Raw genomic sequence first — 19806 nt, forward strand, 5'->3', positions numbered from 1 at the left:
TTCAGTTAAAATCACCTCATTTTAGAGGGTAGAGAAAAAAGCAAGCTCTCCCCACAGCATCATCTAAGAAGTCTTTAGAAAGTATTTTGATTTAAGTCTTCTGGGCTCTGTATTCAATTCTGGACTAACTGACTACATAAGTACAGAGATTAAGAAACAATCCAGCCAGATTACTTGAATGAGTACCCTGAAGCAGAAAGGACAAATATACCAGTCTTTGTTTCCTCTAACAAACCGCCCTACTTCTAGGAAAGATATCTATACCCTCCAAGTTTCCCAAATATTTAGTTTGTAACATTTATACTAAACAGTGTATAACCTATTGTGAATTTTAGTTAATTATTAATGTATTCATATTCTATTAGGAAAACTTTTGCATTGCATCTACTTAAAAGACAACAGCAATAATTTAACTGGATCAACTACTATTTCAACTTGCATGGTGTATGTGTGTGTGTGTGTGTGTGTGTGTGTGTGCGCGCGCATGTGTGTGTATGTGCATGTGTGTGTATTGTGCATTGTATTTTCCACCTAGGAGATAGAATTGTACTATTTTTAAATGAAAAAAGTGGGATACAGAGACTGAAAAACTTGTCCATGATTAACAGCTAATAGGAGGCAGAGTTTTTTTTGTGCCCCATGAATGTTGTTCCAAAATACCTACAACTTTTTGGATAGGAAGTACTTAGAAAAGTGATGGTTATGGCTACATGCCAGATAACAGAAGACAGGACTGTGGAGTATGATAATGGTGGTGAAAAGGGATAGAATAGATGGGTTTTAACGATACATTAAGGTGGTATAAACATCTTATTATATAAGCTGATCCATCTACCAGTGTTTGGCAAGTATTTAGAAGAAGAGCATTGTGGTGAGTTTTACTGTCAGATCACTCTGAGCATTTATATTTCTAATTCAAAACTTTTCCTGAAAGTCTTGGGAATTTACTCTCTACTGAGCATAACAGAATTTTTAAGATAAGCCTTTGCAGAAGAGAAGCAATGTACCTGCGAAAGAGTTTGAGATAAAACAATTAGTCACATTGAAGTAAAAAATAGTCCAAAAAAACTGGGGGACATGTTTCCCCACTTCCATGAGCAATAATGTGAAGTAGAATTGTAGGTCACTGGCCTTCAAAACATGAAGTCCCCTTTCCCTAAATGTATGTCTCTTATAGTCACCATCAATGTTGCCGCTGAATATGGAGATACGCATGGCAAATTTCTAGCCCTCCAAATAATGAATGCAAGCATCCATGCAGATTGTACTTATTAGAAGGTATTAATCACTGTAGACTGTATTAATGAAATGAATAACTAAGTAAGGTTAGAGAAATCTTGTTAAGCTTTCAAAACCAAATGTAACATTTCTAGGACAGTAGTACTCAGTCATCCATTAAAGTGGGAGTAATTTTCTGTTAGCCTAGTGTCACTTCAACATTTCCAAAAGCCTGGGTGCTTAATGGTTTCTATTCTGGGAACAAATTCCAGAGTAGAGTTGAAAAAATGAAGCAATGGGAAAACGTGCACGAGAGCTCCATCAGCAAATTAAATGTGGGATATGTGGATAAAGGTCTTATGTGGTATAAATGTCCTATATGTGTTGTCTCTTTCTTTCTTCCACCCTTCTGTCTCCCTGACTTTCTTCATAATGCTTGCTTCCAACATTGCCTGATGTTCTTTTCAAAACACACCAGCAGAGGGCGAATGTTCTTTGCTTAAATTCTATACTCCTAAAGCAAAGTGAATTCCCAAACCCTGCCTTTTTCTTTCTGTATGTGACAAATGCTGGATATTCTCACTTTCCTCAATATCCTTTTGCAGTTTTCCCTAATTATCAAGATGGTAATGAACACACCAAGAAATCAAGAAATTATGTTCTCTGTCTCTGTCTCTTTCTGTCTCTGTGTCTGTGTCTCTGTGTCTGTCTGTCTCTCTCTGTCTTTCTCTCTGTCTCTTTCTCTTTCTCTGTCTCTGTCTCTCTCTCTCTCTCTCTCTCTCTCATGCACACACAACCAGGCTCATGGTCAGTTATTCTTCTTAGTCAGAAGGCTGAGATCTGAGGATCACTGTTCAAATCCAGTGTGGGCAGGAAAGTCCATGCGACCCTTATCACAAGCTAATCTATATTTATAGAAAGGGAGCTGTGACCTAGGTGGTAGAGTACCAGCCTTTAGCAAAATAGCTAAGTGATAGCACCTATACCATGAGTTCAGACTCTAGTACTAGCACAGACAAAAACAAGAAATGTAAAAGAAAAACCCGTTTGTTGTTTCTGAATATAAATGTAATACATGTAACATATTAAAAAAACAGTTATAGCTTAAATAACTTCTGGGTCTAATTTTTTGTACCCATAAACCTCTTCCTGAGTGGGTCTGTAACTATCCGATTGTAAAGCTAGAAAATCAGAATGGCAAACTAATAGAAAACCAGGACAAAGCAGTGTTACAGAAGGAGTTACATTAAAGCTCAGGGAAGTTATGGCTCAATTTTAATCAGCATAATGTAGTTGCTCTGTGTTTATGACTATGGGCAGTCATTTTACCTTACAAAGCAAATGGTTTGGATGATACAGAGTGGAATTACATGGATAGTTGTCAGGGACTTTAGGCAACCAACTACTCAAATTAATATTCAAGGGAAAAACACAGTGTAATGTGTGCTACTCTTGAGAAAAAGTAATAAGATATCTAATTTTGGAATAAAAATAATTTCTTTTTTCTGCCAGTACTGGGTCTTGAACTGAAGGCCTGGGTTCTTTTCCTCTGCTTTTGCATTCAAGGCTGGTACTCTACCACTTGAGCCACCACTCCAGTTCTGGCTTTTTAATGGTTAACTGGAGATAAGAGTCTTGCAGACTTTCCTGTCTAGATTGGCTTCAAACACATGATCCTCAGCTCTCAGCCTCCTGAGTAGGTAAGATTACAGGTGTGAACTACTGGCATCCTCCTGTTTTATATCATTCTTTTAAATTTTCTTTTATTAAAAATATATTTGACAATAAAGATGATTCTGCTTGACTGTCTTTGTAAATGACAGTGCTCATTAAACAAATCTCAAGGTATTTCCAAAAGCTATACTAAATAGAATATTACTGGAATTAGAACAGTAAGTGATGTAGAAAACTATCCATCGTAATTTATGCATTTTAAAGTTAGTTTTGTGGCTAACATACTGTTTTGTCTCAAAATACTGAATAATTGATTAAATATCAATTCTGCATGTTTGTCATTAGATCTTTGAAATAACGGAAAAAAAACCTGATTTCCTCATGTGTGCTTGAAATTCAACTGTGTCTGTTGAGTTATGATAGTGGAATGTCATGAAGAAGTGACACAAATATTGTTCCAGCTGCAATAAATATGATTGTGTTTTCCCCTGTAGAGGAAGAATGAGGTTGGCAGTACCAGAATGTCTTATTTTTTTTGTCAGTTTCATTCTGCAGGTAGCTGTTATATGTTTTATATTTTAGAATATATTACACAGTCAATGCGCCGTACAGTTTTTACAAAACCCAGCAGTTAAAAAAACAAAATAATTCCAATTTCCTTTTGATACACTACCCTGAAGGAAAACTATAGTTAGACTATGAACATAAATGAGAATGTGCCACCGTATGCTAACCATACCAAATTTATCTAATAGGAAATCCTTGTCAGGATAAAGACTTCATTAAAAATTACACAGCAATCTGTTATCTAAGAGTTTGAGGTCAGGCTTGTTAGATAAAACCTCCAACGTTCTTCACCATATGCTTGAATCACCATGTGGCTTCAGGAAGAATTTATGTGATTATTGATGGCATAAATTTCAAAGGAAATACAGTAGGGATTTAGGAAAGCCAAAGGGTCAGACAGGAACTCAACTTAGTTCTGTGGTGTGACCTTGCTTGGATGAAGGTAAAATGGCAATCAGAGTTCATTAAGTACTGGTTTGATCACAGAAAGAAACATGAGCATCTGAGGGAAGACCATAAGTAGACTTTTTAGACCTATTAAAATTCAAACATTTCCGTAAGCAAAGAGGTTGAGCCGAGATTTTCTTCTTTCAAGAAAATACTAATTTAAAATATCATGGAGTTATTAAGATCTTTCCTTGGATTAGAATATAAGAGAAACTCGCATCTCCAAAAATACCTTTCTTGAAGATAATATCTAGACTACTTTCAGACCCTTTTCCCACCTGACAGCTGCTACTGCTTTCTCTCACACTTTGCCACTTGTCCCAAGCCTCCTCTGAGTGAAACCCATGCAATTGGTTCCACCAAGCCTTCATCTGTCTTAGAAATCTTGCCAAGACTTAGAGAAAGAATGACAGTAGAGACCAGTACAAAAAAAACCCCTGCTTTCACTGTATTTGATGTTGGTATAATTTGGGGAGGGGAAGGGAAAAAACAAATCATTTAAATAGGGATACAGGGTACCCATTGCAACAATGAGATGTACAAGTCATTATCTCGAAAAACAAACTTTACAACCTTGGGTGGGGGGAGGTGAGGGGGCGGGAGGAGGGGAGGGAGATGGGAAGGGATGGGAAGGGGAAACAAAGGAGGAGGCAACAATGCTTGATAAGAAATGTACTCATTATCTTGCCCATATAATTGTAACCCCTCTGTATGGTATTTTCACAATAAAACAAAATAGCCCTCATTTCTAGATACACACCACGTAAAGGCAATTAACATCCCTTGTGTATTTGTATGAATTGACAATGTGCTTACATTCTACAGACAAGTTATCTCTTGCATATTCCACATCATCTCTATAAGGGCAGAACTTCTACCAACTCCACTTCTGAATGCATGAAAACATCCAAGATAACACAACTTGTAAGTGACAGTGGTTGTTAGAAAAGTCAGAGCCATTGCTGTAGCCCAGGGAATTTTGCTTTCCCCACATTCTTGGGAGCTGCAGAAAAAAAAAATGTTATATTACACTTTTGAATTGTGTCAAAGGACACAAAGGAGGTTCAGGACAGAAACAACGTGTTAAGTGCTTCTCTCTGAGAGCTTGGCAGGCAGCAAGGAGAGTCGTGGAATTAGCTTGCTGAATGTAGAGGGGAAGAGATGAGTATCAGACTCATTCCTCAGTCCAATGGAGCCACACAAGTAAAACAGCTTTTGCACTCACACACTGGCTCCATAAAAGCTATATTCTGTGGCTTCCATGACATTGCTTATGTTACATTTCAAGGTCCAAATAGAAAAGAAAGTTCTCTGGAGCCACATTTCAATGTCACAACAAAGGCTCAGAATCCAAGTTGCAGAATGATGGAGATTGAATTGGCATGAAATGAGAGACAGATTTGCAGCCTCTCTGTATACACCCAAATTGAGAAAATATTTGGAGCAATGTATTGGGGCATGTTGGCCAAATAAATCACAACTGGGGCAGAGAATAAAAATATTCAGATTGGACTATTTCTTTAAAATTAGACTTCAGACATTTCAACTGGTGGTTCAACTCACGGAGAATGTGTTCCTCACTTTTACAGAGCTGTGACAAAAAATATTGAGAAGGATAATTTCAAGAAGAAAAGATTTAGTTTTACTCACAATTTCCTTTGATGACTGGCTAGATGCATTGCTTTTGGTCTGAGTTAGGGCAGAATATCATGATTGGTGGCACTGTGTGGCAGAGGTCGCCCCCCTACGGGAACCAGCAAGCAGAAAAGAGAGACAATGAATTCGGAGTGGTCTTCCTTCTCCTAGTTAATTGTCTCTGGAAATGCCTTACAGCCACACTAGAAGAGTGTTTTAGAAATCCTTTAGGCCTTTCTCTGTCCAAATGAGATGATAACCAAGACCAAATCATTGTGGTATTTCGCCAGCATTATTAGTTCCACTGTGTTCACATGTAACTTCATTTAGGGGACATGTATCCATTCAACAAATAGATCCTGAAGTTTCTCTACTAGGTGCATTGAGTAAATTTGTGAACCAGAAAGCTAAGTTAGATGGTATTATGAGATTTTAATACACTGGAAGGGCTAACTGGAAGGGACACAACAGCATACCATATGTGACATGTTACAAACAGACAACAATAAATTCAAAGCAGCAATTAGGTAATGACTCAGAGCTTCATCTAAGTTGAGAGAGAGGAAGAACACTTATGTGAGGAGGGAATGACATTAAAAAAATTGACAAAGATGGAATAGCATGAGGAACTCTGAAAGAACACTATCACAAGAAAAGTTGAAGCTCTTGTAAAGACAGTTCTCAGGTTATACCCAGAGGGAGAAAGCATGATTAGAACTTCTTGAGTGAAGGATGGAGCTCAGGAGGTAAAGCTGAAGAATTGGAAGGGCCTGACTGTATTTCAGCATACCTGGGCCCTGAATAAATTCTTATATTGATTTTAACTACAATCTAAAGCCACATTAAGCCTTTAAATAAGGTGATCCTATTACTTGTCCAAACAGCATGTTTTTTTCCTAGAAATATATGGTTTTTTTCCCTAATTAAGAAATCAAGAAGGCAGACATAAATGAATAAATAAAGCAGAACATAAGGGTGTCACTGGGAAAGAGGGAAGTCTGGATTTGATGGCAATTTTTAAACATGTGCTCTGATTGTTGAGTGGCCAATGGACTTTTATGCAGGAGCAATGGCAGCAGTGAGAAGAACTAAGTCTTAGCATCGGAATGAAAGAGTAGTAGCTCTGACAAGTGTGGAAATTGTGAAGGTTTGATTTCATTGCAGAAATGCACAGGAGACAGAAAAGTGGTGTGTTGGGTTTTAGAGGTGATAGGTCTTGCTAAGGGGGAGAAGGAGAAGCTCTTGGAAATGAGGGCTGCTAGAAAGAGTGCAATGAGCAATAGGTCTCACGTTTCTGATTCCAGCAGTTAGAAGGACGTGATTATCAAACAGGAAGCATCTCAGGCTGGTAGAAAAGAAAATCTAATAAGTTACTTCGTAATAAGTAAGCAATGCCTATTTGGCCCTAATTGGAAAAATCGATAGCGTACATTGGCACAGGTTTGAAATCAGGGGAACATGGCTGAAGGTAGATGCTTGATAGGCATGCATGTATAGATGGCATTATTCTGAACCATTACTCATCTTTGGAGTCTATGAACAACTGAAAGTGTCAAGGTCATACTTACTAGAAGATTTTTTTCCTAGTCTGGCCCACTCTAGTCAAAACCAACCTCTGTGTTTTCATATAATTCCATTTTGAGTTTTCCAGTGCCAGGAGGGCATATGGTGGACTGGAATCCATACTGTGAAGATTTATGCCAGAAGGACCCATGTGAGGCATTGTTTTCAGCATCGCCATGGTATCTAGCAGGTATGGAAATAGTAGGCCATTACATTGCCTGTCCTGGCCAAATATCTGCCGAGGAAGTAGAGTGGAGTGGAATTGAGGAACAGTATATACAATCTGCCTTTAGTGCTTTAGTACAGCTGTTCAGTTGGAAGACCCTTTATGGTATTTGCTAGTATAATTTATCGTGTGTGTGTGTGTGTGTGTGTGTGTGTGTGTTAGTACTTGGGCTTGAGCTAAGGACCTGGAGCTTGGACATTATTCCCTAGATTATTTTGCTCAAGAACAGTGCCCTACTATTTGAGTTACAGCTCCACTTGTGATTTTTTTTTTGGTGGTTAATTTTAGACAAAAGTCTCATAGACTTTCCTTCCTGGGCTGTCTTCCAACCATGATTCTTAGATCTTAGCCTCCTGAGTATCTAGGAATACAGGTGTCAGCTACCAGTGCCCAGCCTGTTTGTTTTATCTCCATGCGATGTTATATAATTCTACAGTTCTCAAAATTGGTATGCAGAGCAAATGGTAGCACCTTATTAAAAAGGTGGACCACTGTGAGAATCAAATCCATGGGATGTTTTATGAATCTTCATTATTAATGAGTACTTAAGACACTTCGGAACGTTTTATACCTCAATGATTTGGCACAAGTTTCTTTACTTAGTTTCTCTGTACTCATGGCTAAGTCCATGTTAACTGGACATGTTTATGTATATTATTTGAGTTCCACTATCCTATAGAGATTTATTTATTTGTCCTCTTTTTTATACTTCATGAAAGAAACTAATGAGAGCAAATAGGGTATACGTTAAATTTCTGAAATGAAAACCTTCAAAATTTCATTTCATTTCATGGAGATCTTTCTGTATCTCTAGCTAAGAAAACTCTTTCCTTGCTAGTCCACCAAATATTCAGATCTGAAAAAGATCTTCACACATAAAGAGTTCAAATGAACATATTTTCCAGAACTACATGATAATCTGCTCCTCACTGCTACTTTGTACATTGCATCTATTGTTTTCAATCCTAAAGAGAAGAATTCTGAAAATAATGGGAAACATAAACAAATTAGCATGACAAAAACTAGATGTAAAATGGAAGTAAATTAATTGACACCAGTGGAAAACTATCGTGTGTGTGTGTGTGTGTGTGCGTGTGTACACATGTGTATGTGCAAGTCCTGGGGCCTTGAACTTAGGGGCCAGGACACTATTACTAAGCCTTTTTTGTTCAATGCTAGCATTCTACCACTTGAGCCAAAGCTCTGCTCAGGCATTATGGTAGTTAACTAAAAATCTCATGGACTTTCCTGCCTGTGGGGGCCTCAAACCACAATCCTCAGATCTCAGCCTCCTGAGTAGCTAGGATTATAGGTATGAGCTTCTGCTGCCCAGCTATCTTTCCTTATTAAGAATTATTTTCTTTTTTAGGCTCCCTACAATATTAAAAGCCTTTATGTATCCATTACCAATTTATCTCTCGTAGTAAACACATACATTATGGTAGAGAAGCAGTTCTCATTTTCATTTTATAACCAATACCTTAATAAAATTATTGAATTATTCTGAGTTTATATTCCAGTTTACATTAAGGACTTATTAGGCCTTTTTCTCTGAGTCTGGAGTGTCAGACAAAATACCTGAGGAGTCTTTTCAAAACACAGGAGACCAGAGGTTTTACTGACCTTGTGAACATGATTCTTTCCCTAGTGCTCTTGCCGTTTCTCATGTGCTTACAAATAGCCTCATGAGAACACTCTTATCTTCCTCAATCTGCTTTTCAGTAAAATTAGAAGTCTATTTATTACTCATGACACTTTTTTGGTGAGAGGAAACATTGAGACAAGGTTTCACTGTATAGACTGGGGTGGCCTCGAACTCATCATCCTCTGGCTCAATCCTGTAAGTGCTAGGATTACAGGCATGAACTACCATATGTAGGTATTCATTCATTTGATTTTGATGTAAGAGACTTAAAACCTACTTCAGACTGGCCATAAGCAGAGATGGGACTTGTTTTCTTACATTAAAGACTGACAAACAATTTTAGGAATAGAAAATCTTTAGGTACAGCTAAATCAAGGATCTCAAATGACATCACCAAGACCAGGCCCCTCTCTTAGGCTGGGTTCTTCGCTATGGTAGAGCTCCAGTCTGTTTCCATGGTGACCTCTTCAGGTGCTCCAGGTCTCATCTTCCACTGTCTGACCAGGGGAAACAGCACCCTCTTTCCAGCATTCTGGTAAGGCTGCAAGGGACTATTTAGCTTGATTTTGTTCTGACTTGGGATTCCCTGAGAGCTATATGGTCTTCACTTGTTATATCAATATGAGAGCTTAGAAGTTTTAGAGCTTGGTAATATCAATGGGCTCCAACTGCCAGTCATCTCCGTGGAAGTTGATAAATCAAACAATTATAGATGAACTGGCTTTCAATTAGTTTATTCCCATTGAAAGAGGGGAAGGCACTAGAGTAAGTGGAACTAAGAAAGTTGAACTTACACTGTGAGGAGCTATTAAAGTCAGCCATTGTAATAAATTTATAATACCATGGTGCTTATACATGTCCAATCCCAGACAGAGTTGAGATTTATAGGCAATCATACATTATGGATCAGCTATAAAAAAGTTTTATGCTATTGCACTAAATTCCCAGAAAATAAAAAAAATCTGACAAAGAAGATACTGCACTAAAAATAAAACCCTCTAGCTCATGCTCAACACCTTGTCGTTGCTTTGGCGATAAACTGTGTATTTGTATTTAGACCCTCACTAAAGCACATTGAGACATTAATAGCAGTTTTCAGAAGCAAAAGTGGTATCTAGAAGGAAGAAAGCTTTTAGTTGGGAAGAAATTGAGTCAATTTTTCATTTTAAAGTCATGAAGGTTTAAGGGTACTGAAAACTAACCCAGCCAAAGAATGTTATTCCAAAGTAAAAGTACATGTATACTTTTCCTTGTATGACAGAGAGGAAATTTTTTTTAAAAGCATAAACATTTAAAAAGTGTGATTAATTGAGAATAAAGAATAGCATTAAAGACTATCATTAAATATTGACGTTTTCAAATATTAGGGATCTTTATCATCCACAAAAAAAGAACATGAGAGAAAAAATGATACATCAAATAATGCTTCTTTACCAAACATTTATTGCAGACTAAGTCATCAAACTGGGAAAGCAAAAATAATTTAAGTCTCTAAAAAATATGTATTCTAGACTTCTAACTTACACAAAGCTCAAACCAAGCAAGTGCTTAAAAGAGGTCTTATATTGCTATTTGCAGCAATTTTTATATGCTTATACTGGAGATAATTTCCAAAAAGAAGTGATTGTCATCAGAATGACTACTTATAGCTGAGCATGGTAATGCATATCTTTAATCTCAGCACTCAGGAAGCCAAGGTATGAGGATTTATAATTTCAAGGCCATCCTGGGCTAAACTGCAAAGCTTTGTCTCAAGAAAAATAAATAGCTAAAAGTTACTTTTAAGATATTCTCATATTATCAAAGTTGTAATGATTTCAATGTAAAGAGATTCCCTACTGTATATGTAGAGATATACACACATATACACATATGTTTTTAAATGATATACATGCCTATAAGCAAATGATAAGATGATATGTTTGCATGATTCCTCTCCAGGTTAATGGGCAGTTATGGCTACACAGTCAGGAAATACTTCCTTCCATTCTTCTCCCTCACCTACCCTCATTTCTCTCTCATTTTCCTCTTTTTTCTCTTCTCTTGTCCTCATTTTTAATTCTTTTGTTTGTTTATTCCACAAATGTTTATTAACACTTTGCCGAAAATAAACCAAATAGTTCACCTTCCAGTTGTTAACACAATTTATTTTCTGCAAATAATCTTCTGGGAGGTTTCTGCTGCTCCCAGAGAATATTAAACACGTACCTGCCGAATGAAAGTGTCCAGATTACATTGTTCACCATATTTTTTAACTTTCTCTCTTAAAATAATGTCACACTGAAGAAAGAGAAAGTGTGATGATTTTCTAAACCACTGTCGTGCTTTGCAAAATCTGTCCTTTACCTCCAGGTTCTCCATCAATAGCAATGTGCCAATATTGTATCACATTTATTTTCTCAATGACTTTTTTTCTGAAGGGTTTGAGAATGAGTATCCTTAAAGTGATCCTTAATGTGATTGTTGGTGACTGCTTTCATTAATTTTTTAGGGCTAAGATAAAGTATGCTTAGGAAGCTGGTAATAAGAGAAGACTACCTACCCTCGGAGTTGATTCCTAGGCAGTATAATCAATTCATTCAAGATCAAAGGAGAAATATGTACATCCATATTCAATCAACAGGACCTGACTGCTCCTGATGCAATTTTCAATATCCCTGAGAAAGGCGTAAGTGTCACAGAACATACAGCTGTCAGGGATACAAGCAGAAGCTATTACAAATGCACAAATTGCTGTCTTCCTCCTGAAGAACTTGTCCAGGAGGGAAATTGCCACAGTGCACATAGGAATACATAACTTCAGTCTCACCATGTAGTACATCCCTATGGTTTGAAGATGCCCTCATTATAAATTTACACAAAACTGAAATCTGATATCTCCCATTACTTCACTCCATGCCTGCCATGTGACTTTTAGATCACAATTTGGTACATGAAGCCTGAGAGCCAGTACAGGCTGCTGGGCACCATTCGGCCTTCTCAATAGTTGTAGCTCTCTACAACTCTCTCTCTCTCCCTCCATCCCTCCCTTCCTCTCTCTTTTTCCCTCCCTCTCTCCCTCCCCCTCCTCTGGGTTTGCCTTCTCTTTCTGTACATCATTGTTAGGTGTTCAGTTCTAGTGAACCTTCCCCTGCATTCCTCCACTACCATGTTCAAACGGTGCATCAGCATTTCAGCTGTAAGAAAATAAACCAAGAATCTCTAGGGGGAGAAACAAGTCAAGTTTGGTGAGCTAAGACCTAAAACTTCTGAATTTTCAAATTAGGTTTATGGTGGACTTCCAAATGCTAGAGCCATGAATAAATCATTGTAATAACTTCAACTTACTGAGTAGTTATACTTAGCTGTACTGTATCTTAAGGGTTTTGCCAGTGGGATTGGATTAGCACGTGGTCTGTGTCAAAATATATATCTAACCTTGAGGATTAATACATTGAGACATGGAATCCAAATGTTATTTACTTTAAGCTAATAAAATAGCCATGTTTCTGTAACAGAACCATAAGTAAAATGTGATTAATAAACTTCCTTATTATATTTCCTGCCATCCTCAGTAGCTATTATTATTTATTTTAATTTTTATTTTTACTAGTTGTATCAGTAGTTACCTTTTAATCTAAGAAATATGCTAGGTAATATGCAAGCTTTAGAATTTTAAAATAATTTACTTTGATAATTATTTGCTTAATATTACTATAGCTAAAAGACTTATTGTTATTTAGCTGGGCCCTGGTGGCTTACACCTGTAATCCTAACAAATGAAGAAGCTGAGATCTGAGTATCACAGTTCAAAGCCAGCCTAGGCAGTAAAATCCATGCAACTCTTATCTCCAATTAACCATCAGAAAGCCAGAAGAGATGCTATGGCTCAAAGTGGTAGAGTACTAGCCTTGAGTGAAAGAACTCAGGGACAGTGTCCAGGGCCTGAGTTCAAGCCCCACAACTGACCAAAAAAAAATCTGTCATATAAGTATCAGATACCTTTTGGTAAACTTTAGAAACAATCTCTTAATGCCAAAACCTCACTGCTAGGGATTTATTCCACAAATAGATACACCTTGAATTATATGCTTTAGATAGATAGATAGATAGATAGATAGATATACATATACATATATATGTACATACATATACATATATATGTACATACATATACATATATATGTACATACATATACATATATATGTACATACATATATATGTATAGCCATAGGTACATATATATAAGCTGGGGTATTAGATACAATATTCTAGCTATGAAAAACTATCAAAAGTAGATTGCTCAAATACAAAGTATGGTATAGGCATAAAATGGAGCATGTCTTCTCTAAAAGTGAATTAGATATATCAGTTATAGCATCATGAAGATGTCTGGAAGTATTGCATTAGATCAAAAAGAAATGTAAAGGACAAATGAATATGTATGTTTAGCCTCTCCAATACATAGAAAGGCTCTGAGACCCCTAGTGGCCCAAAGAAATAATTTCCATTCTCCCCAACAGCACAAGCAGTGACTGAGAACTACAGCAATACCAAAAGAATAAAGCCGACCCAGACTGCATTCACACGCCTATAGAAATGACTGCTTCATATAAACTTCGGCCTATACCATCAGACATAAGTTACCAACAGAAGATTTAAATAGGGTTATAGGGCTCCTAACGTACAACCAGATACTCAAAAACAACCTAAGGTTAAAAACAACAACAACAACAACAAAAAACAACCCAAGGTCATTCATCAGGTCAAGAATTAAAAAATCACTATTTGATGAGAAAAATCATAAGCAATTGATTAATGAGTGAGTAATCAATGTCAAAGTCAAGGTGAATCAGAGGTGTGAATTATCCAGTAACATTTTAAAGTAGTGATGGTAGAGATGATAAAAATAGCTATGAATTACCTTTACTATAATATAGTCAAGCTATAAAAAAATAACCAAGTGGTACTCAGATAACGTTCACTGTGCAGAGTCAATAGCAGAAGAGAAATGAAAGAGCATGGATTCATTTACCTGGAAGACAGATCTGTATCTTCAATCTAGCCAGCAGGACAAACAATATTAAAAGACAATGAAGAGAGTCTTGGGAAATGGTGGCCCCACAATAAAGGTTGAATATTCATGTCACAAATGTTCGAAAAGAAGACAAGAAAGCCCCTGAGGAAATTCTGAATAAGACATAAACATAAAGAAATCCACAGCAAGTCACCTCATAACTAAACTTGAAGCTAAAGACAGAAAAACCTCAATAACTGGGGAAGAAGAATGATGCATTATTCATTCAGGACTCAGTTCCAATGACAGTGCGTTTGTCATGTGAAATCAGGGAGGTCAGAAGAAGGGACACGGCCTTTATTCACATGCTGAAAATCAAAAGCTGTCCACAGAAAAGCCTACACCAGTGGAAGCAACTTTCAGAAATGAGGGGGAAATAAGGTGTTCTTAGATGAACTCACCAAGAAATGGCTGCTATCATTACTACTTCTGAAAGCTGACTGAAGGAAGCAATCCAGAATGAAGATCATAGATGAATGAATAATGTAAGAACAGGAAAAAAAAACAGAAGAAAACACAAGAAACTGCCCTTGGCTTCATGATCTATTGATCACAATAAATAAAGCAACATAATCTGAGGTGGTGTTCCAAGAATGTAAAGGAAATATTGGATATGACCAAATTTAGAAGAAGGGAAGCTAAAGGAATATATTTGAAAGTATGTTTTCTACATTTTACCTAAAGCTACAATGTAAACCCTAACGATTTGGTATTTGAAACCATCCATTGTAACCCATCTTATCCATAGGCTTAAGAAGAAAAATAAGATCATGTAAAATGGTGTAAGTGGAAGTATCTGACAAATTTCAACATCTACTCATGATAAAACCTTTAAAGAAAACTAAATAATACTTTCAACCATTGATATAGCACCATCTATTTGGTACATTCAAGCAACCATCACAGAAGATCCCTATGAGACAGTTTGTGATCAATAGAAATCTCTTTCTCATATTTCTGAGGGCCGAGTTCAATGTGGAGGCAGGCTCGGTATCTAAGGCCCATTTCCTAATAGAGGGGCGAAGAGTCCTGTGACATAATTTTAATTAAGGCCCTAATTTTATTCATGAGTTATCTGCCTTTGCAATCTTATCACATACAAAATTAGAATTTGGGATTTGAACATATGAACACTTATAAAAGCATCGAAATACAAATGGCTAACAAACGCATGAAGAAATGATCAATATCCTTAGAGATGGAGGACATGCAAATCAAAATTAAAGAAAGCTCCTATCTCATTCCAATGAAAATGCCATCCATCAAGAAAATAAATAATAGCAACAAATGTTGGCAAGGATGTGAAGGAAAATAAACCTTTATTCATAGTGTAGCCACTATGAAAATTAGTATGGACGTTCATCACAGAAATAATAATATACCTTTGACTGGAATATAAATAAGTATACAGAAAGATAGCTACATACAGCTCAGTACACTTTGGCCACAGGTGGGATCAGCCTATGTAGATAATGTACCCAACAGAGGAGTGGGTAAAGACAAATATATATATATATATATATATATATATATATATATATATAATATGCGTATATTATATACAACTTGTATATAATATTATCTGTATATTAATTATATATTTATAATTTGTAAGGAAAAATGACAATACATTGCTTATAGGAAAGTGGACATTATCCTGTTGAGTAAGACAAGTTCAAAAAGCCAAGTATTGTGTGCTTGATCATTTGGGGGATATAAACCTAAAATGATGATGATGATAATCATAATGGGACATGAAACTAAAGAGGGAGGATACGGGGATCAGAAGGATGGGAAAGGGAACAGGAAGGATGGGAAGGGGTAAAGAAGAACATAGAGCAGCCTGTCTTTCTTTAATACTAACAATGGATATGTAGAAACCAAAGGTAACAGCACACTGTCATGTATAATCACTCAAAATATGGAAAAACACACACAGAGAAACAGACACACAGAGACAGAACAGATTGAAGACAGGGAGAAAGAAAGGGAAAAGGAGAGGTAAAGGGAGAGAAAGAGGAAAGAAAGAAGGAAGGAAGAAAGGAAGGAGAAGAAACATTTATGCACTTAAAAAGAGTATAGAAGCTGGAGCTAGCATCTCATTCCTGTTCTCCTAGCTACTCAGGAGGCTGAGATCTGGGGATTGTGGCTTGAAGCCACCCTGGGCAGAAAAGTCTATCTCTAATAAACTACTCAGAAAAAGCCAGAAGTTGTGCTGTGGCTCAAGTGGTAGAGCACTATTCTTGAGCATAAAGAGGCACAGGGTCAGTGTTTAGGCCCTGAGTTCAAGCCCCAGAACCGGCAAACAAAAGTGTGTAGAGGATCTCTATGCTGAACATTAAAATATGCTGAATAAAAATATAAAAGTAGACCTAAATACATAGCTATAACCTATTAATGGTCTGAGAAAGACAACATAAAAACATGTCAATTATTTATCAATTGATATAATTATTGGTTTAATACAATTCCTACAAGGTTTTTATAGACAGATAAGCTTATTCTAAAATTTACATGAAAGAACATGAGTCAATAATAGCTGAAACAATTTGGACAATAATATTATAAAAAAGATTATTCTATAAATGTCTTCTCACTATATAGGTGTAGAATTTATTTGAAAATAAAATCGATGGATAGAACAGAAAACCCATCAGTGAAATCACCAAAATATGCAAAATAGATGCCATCTGATGGGAGAAAGAAATTCCTGCAATCAAAAGGATAAAGAAGCAATTGGACATCCAAAGGCAAATATAAGAGCCTCAGCCTAAGTATTATGTCCTGCATGAAAATTGTGATTTTATAATATGTAAACTGGATCATAGACTTCGATGTGAAGTGTGAAATTATAACATGCTCAAAGAACAAAGAAAAATATTTAGGTTATAGAACTAGGAAAAACTTCTTAGACTTCACACCAAACAGAATGACCCATAAAATGAAAAATTGGTAAATTTGAACCTCATCACAATTGAAACTTTTTCTTTGTGGAAAACCCTTTGAAGAGAATGTCCAGTTACTAACTGGGAGAAATGTTTGCAAGTCACATGCTTAAATAGCATCTTTCATATATGAAAAACATTGAAGATCCAACACTAGAAAATAACTTAGTTTAAAAATAGGCAAAAGGCAATTCTATAAAGGTGATGTACAGAGGGAAATACATCCATCCATGTATTCAACATCTTCAGCCTTAAAAAAGATGAATCAAAACCCAGATGAGATATTACCATACATCCATTCAAATAATTAAAGTTTAAAAAATGACAATATCAAACCCTGGCATGGACAAAACATGTTTTGGGTCACTCATGCCTTGCTGAAGGAACTGTCAAATGCTGCAGCCATTCTGAAAAAAAAAATAATAGGGCATTTCCTTTTCAAAGGAAATATTGATTTACCATAGATCCAGCGAGTGCCTACCTGAGCATTTTTCCCTGAGGAATGTTCATAGAGGTTTTATTTATAATAATCAAAATCTAGAAATGACCTTAATGTCCTTCAGTGGCAAGCAACCAAAGAAACTCTGCCATAGCCATATCAAGAAACACTATAATAAAAAGGATGAACCATGGGTATGGACATGCAACTTTTACAGTTGATAAAAGATTATGTGATGCCATGACCTCAATGAAGAAATATGAAATTATAGAGAAGAGAATAGTGATTCCTGGGAGGGGAAGGCAGCCACATGATTGATATCCTGTCACAAGTGCCCTGGCAGGAGTGGTCTGGGGAAGTATCTTGATCGTCCTGTGATGGGCTGAGGTTCATTTGATAGTATCAGTCTTGGTCCTGAGGTTAAGCCCTGGTGCTAGAATACAGACACATATAAAAGGTATTAATGCTTCAAGAGGTTGGGTGAAGGATATAGGGATTCTGCTCTGAAATTTCTTTGAAATTCTTTAAAATTTTCTATGCATCAAAAAAAATGAAAGAGAAAATAGGAGTGAGGGGTTTTATGGTAGCGTTTTCTTAGAGGAGCTGACTCAGATAACGTAAAGAAATGACAGCTGGGGCATCCCACCTCCCTCTGTATTACAAAATTCTCCTCCAGCGGTGGCACCACCGCCACTCACTGAATGCAAGGCATTTACAGGTCACTGGAGCCTGGCAGAGGAGCAGTTCCTCCTAGACTGACAAGAGCCGAATGGACATCAATTCCATGCCATGACTATGATTGAAGTACTCACTATGGCAAGGTTAAGAAGCCCGCAACAGGAGAACAGCAAGTTAGGTAGCCACATGGGTGAAAAAAAAACCCTGTCTTTAAAATGCCTCTATGTATATAAAGGCCAGTATGTCAGCACTACAGTGTCTCCCTAATAGGCATGGGACTCTGAGTTAAAAACACTGGTACGACCAACAGCAGAAAAAACATGCAAGAAAAACATGCATATGGCCAGACAGATAAAGATGGTAGAACACTTGCTTAGCACACACACACACACACACACACACACACACACACACACACACACACAGAGCAGAGGCTGGGTTTCATCACCAGCATAGAAAATAAAAGCAAAACCAACTAAACAGAAGCCCCCAGCAGAAGAAAGGCGAACAATTAAAAGTCAAAGAGAAAGCAGACTTAGCACCTATTTCAATACTTCCATAGGTAAGCTTGAGCCTACAAAAAAATGTAGATCTTCAAAGTAAAATTATAGGCTTTAAAATCCACAAAAAATGCTTTTCAACTAAAGATATAAAGGGTATTTTTTAAACTATTGTATGTGATGTGTAAAAGGTATTTATATAACGAGGTGGTCTCTTCCTTTGATGGCAATTACTATGCACAATACACATTTTTTAATTAAAAGGTAATGCAGACCAGTACAAAATCATGTGAGTCTTTATGCTTTGTACCCCCCAGTGTCAGAGCTGGCATACTTGACTAATGGCTGGTCTCATCAGTTCATTGTTTGTTTAGAAGTCTAGTGTTGGTTACCTCAGACTCTACATTTGTATGGGCTTGAAATAGCTCATTAAAACATGAAACAACTGTGGCTGACAAAGGAGATAATAGTACTACACATATTGCAAAGTAATTGGGTGGGTTTATAGCTAGTGTGTATAACTAGAATACTATCAGGAAGAGAAGGAGTAGGTCATTCTTTAGGAAGATGCTACAAGGGCCTATTAATGAACGTATGAATGTTCTTGGCACTTTGTGAAACAATATCCTTGTAAGGAATAATAATTCTATAACCCTAGGGAAAATTTTGGCCAATGTAAGTGGCATAGGATCTCAGTAAAATGGCAACATTCCATGTTAGATCAGACAACTCCACCTCCAGCTGTTCTTACACCTGGCTAAGTAATAGAAGCATCAACGGAAATTATGGGATGCACAGAATGCTAGGTTCTACCCCAAACCTGCTACCTCTGGTTAGATGAGATTTATTCCCAGGAATGTACCTATTTTTAAATGCATTGGGATGACTCCAAAGCACAGCTAGAAATAGAACCCGACGAGCAAATTACCATAGCGAGACTGAATCAGCTTTCCTTTCAGGAAGTGGTTTTTGTGAGAGAAGGGATGGGAAGGGAAAATCAAAGGAGGATGCAACAATGCTTGATAAGAAATGTACTCATCACCTTGCTCACGTGATTGTAACCCCTCTGTACAGTATTTTCACAATAAAAACTTATTTAAAAAATAATTGCGGTATTATTTACCATAGCTAAGATATGAAACCAACCCAGATGCCCCTCAGTAGATGAATGGATCAAGAAAATGTGGTATATATACACAATGGAATTCTATG

Source organism: Dipodomys ordii, unplaced genomic scaffold (assembly GCF_000151885.1).
Source record: "Dipodomys ordii isolate 6190 unplaced genomic scaffold, Dord_2.0 Scaffold12, whole genome shotgun sequence".
Classification (NCBI taxonomy): Eukaryota; Metazoa; Chordata; class Mammalia; order Rodentia; family Heteromyidae; genus Dipodomys; species Dipodomys ordii.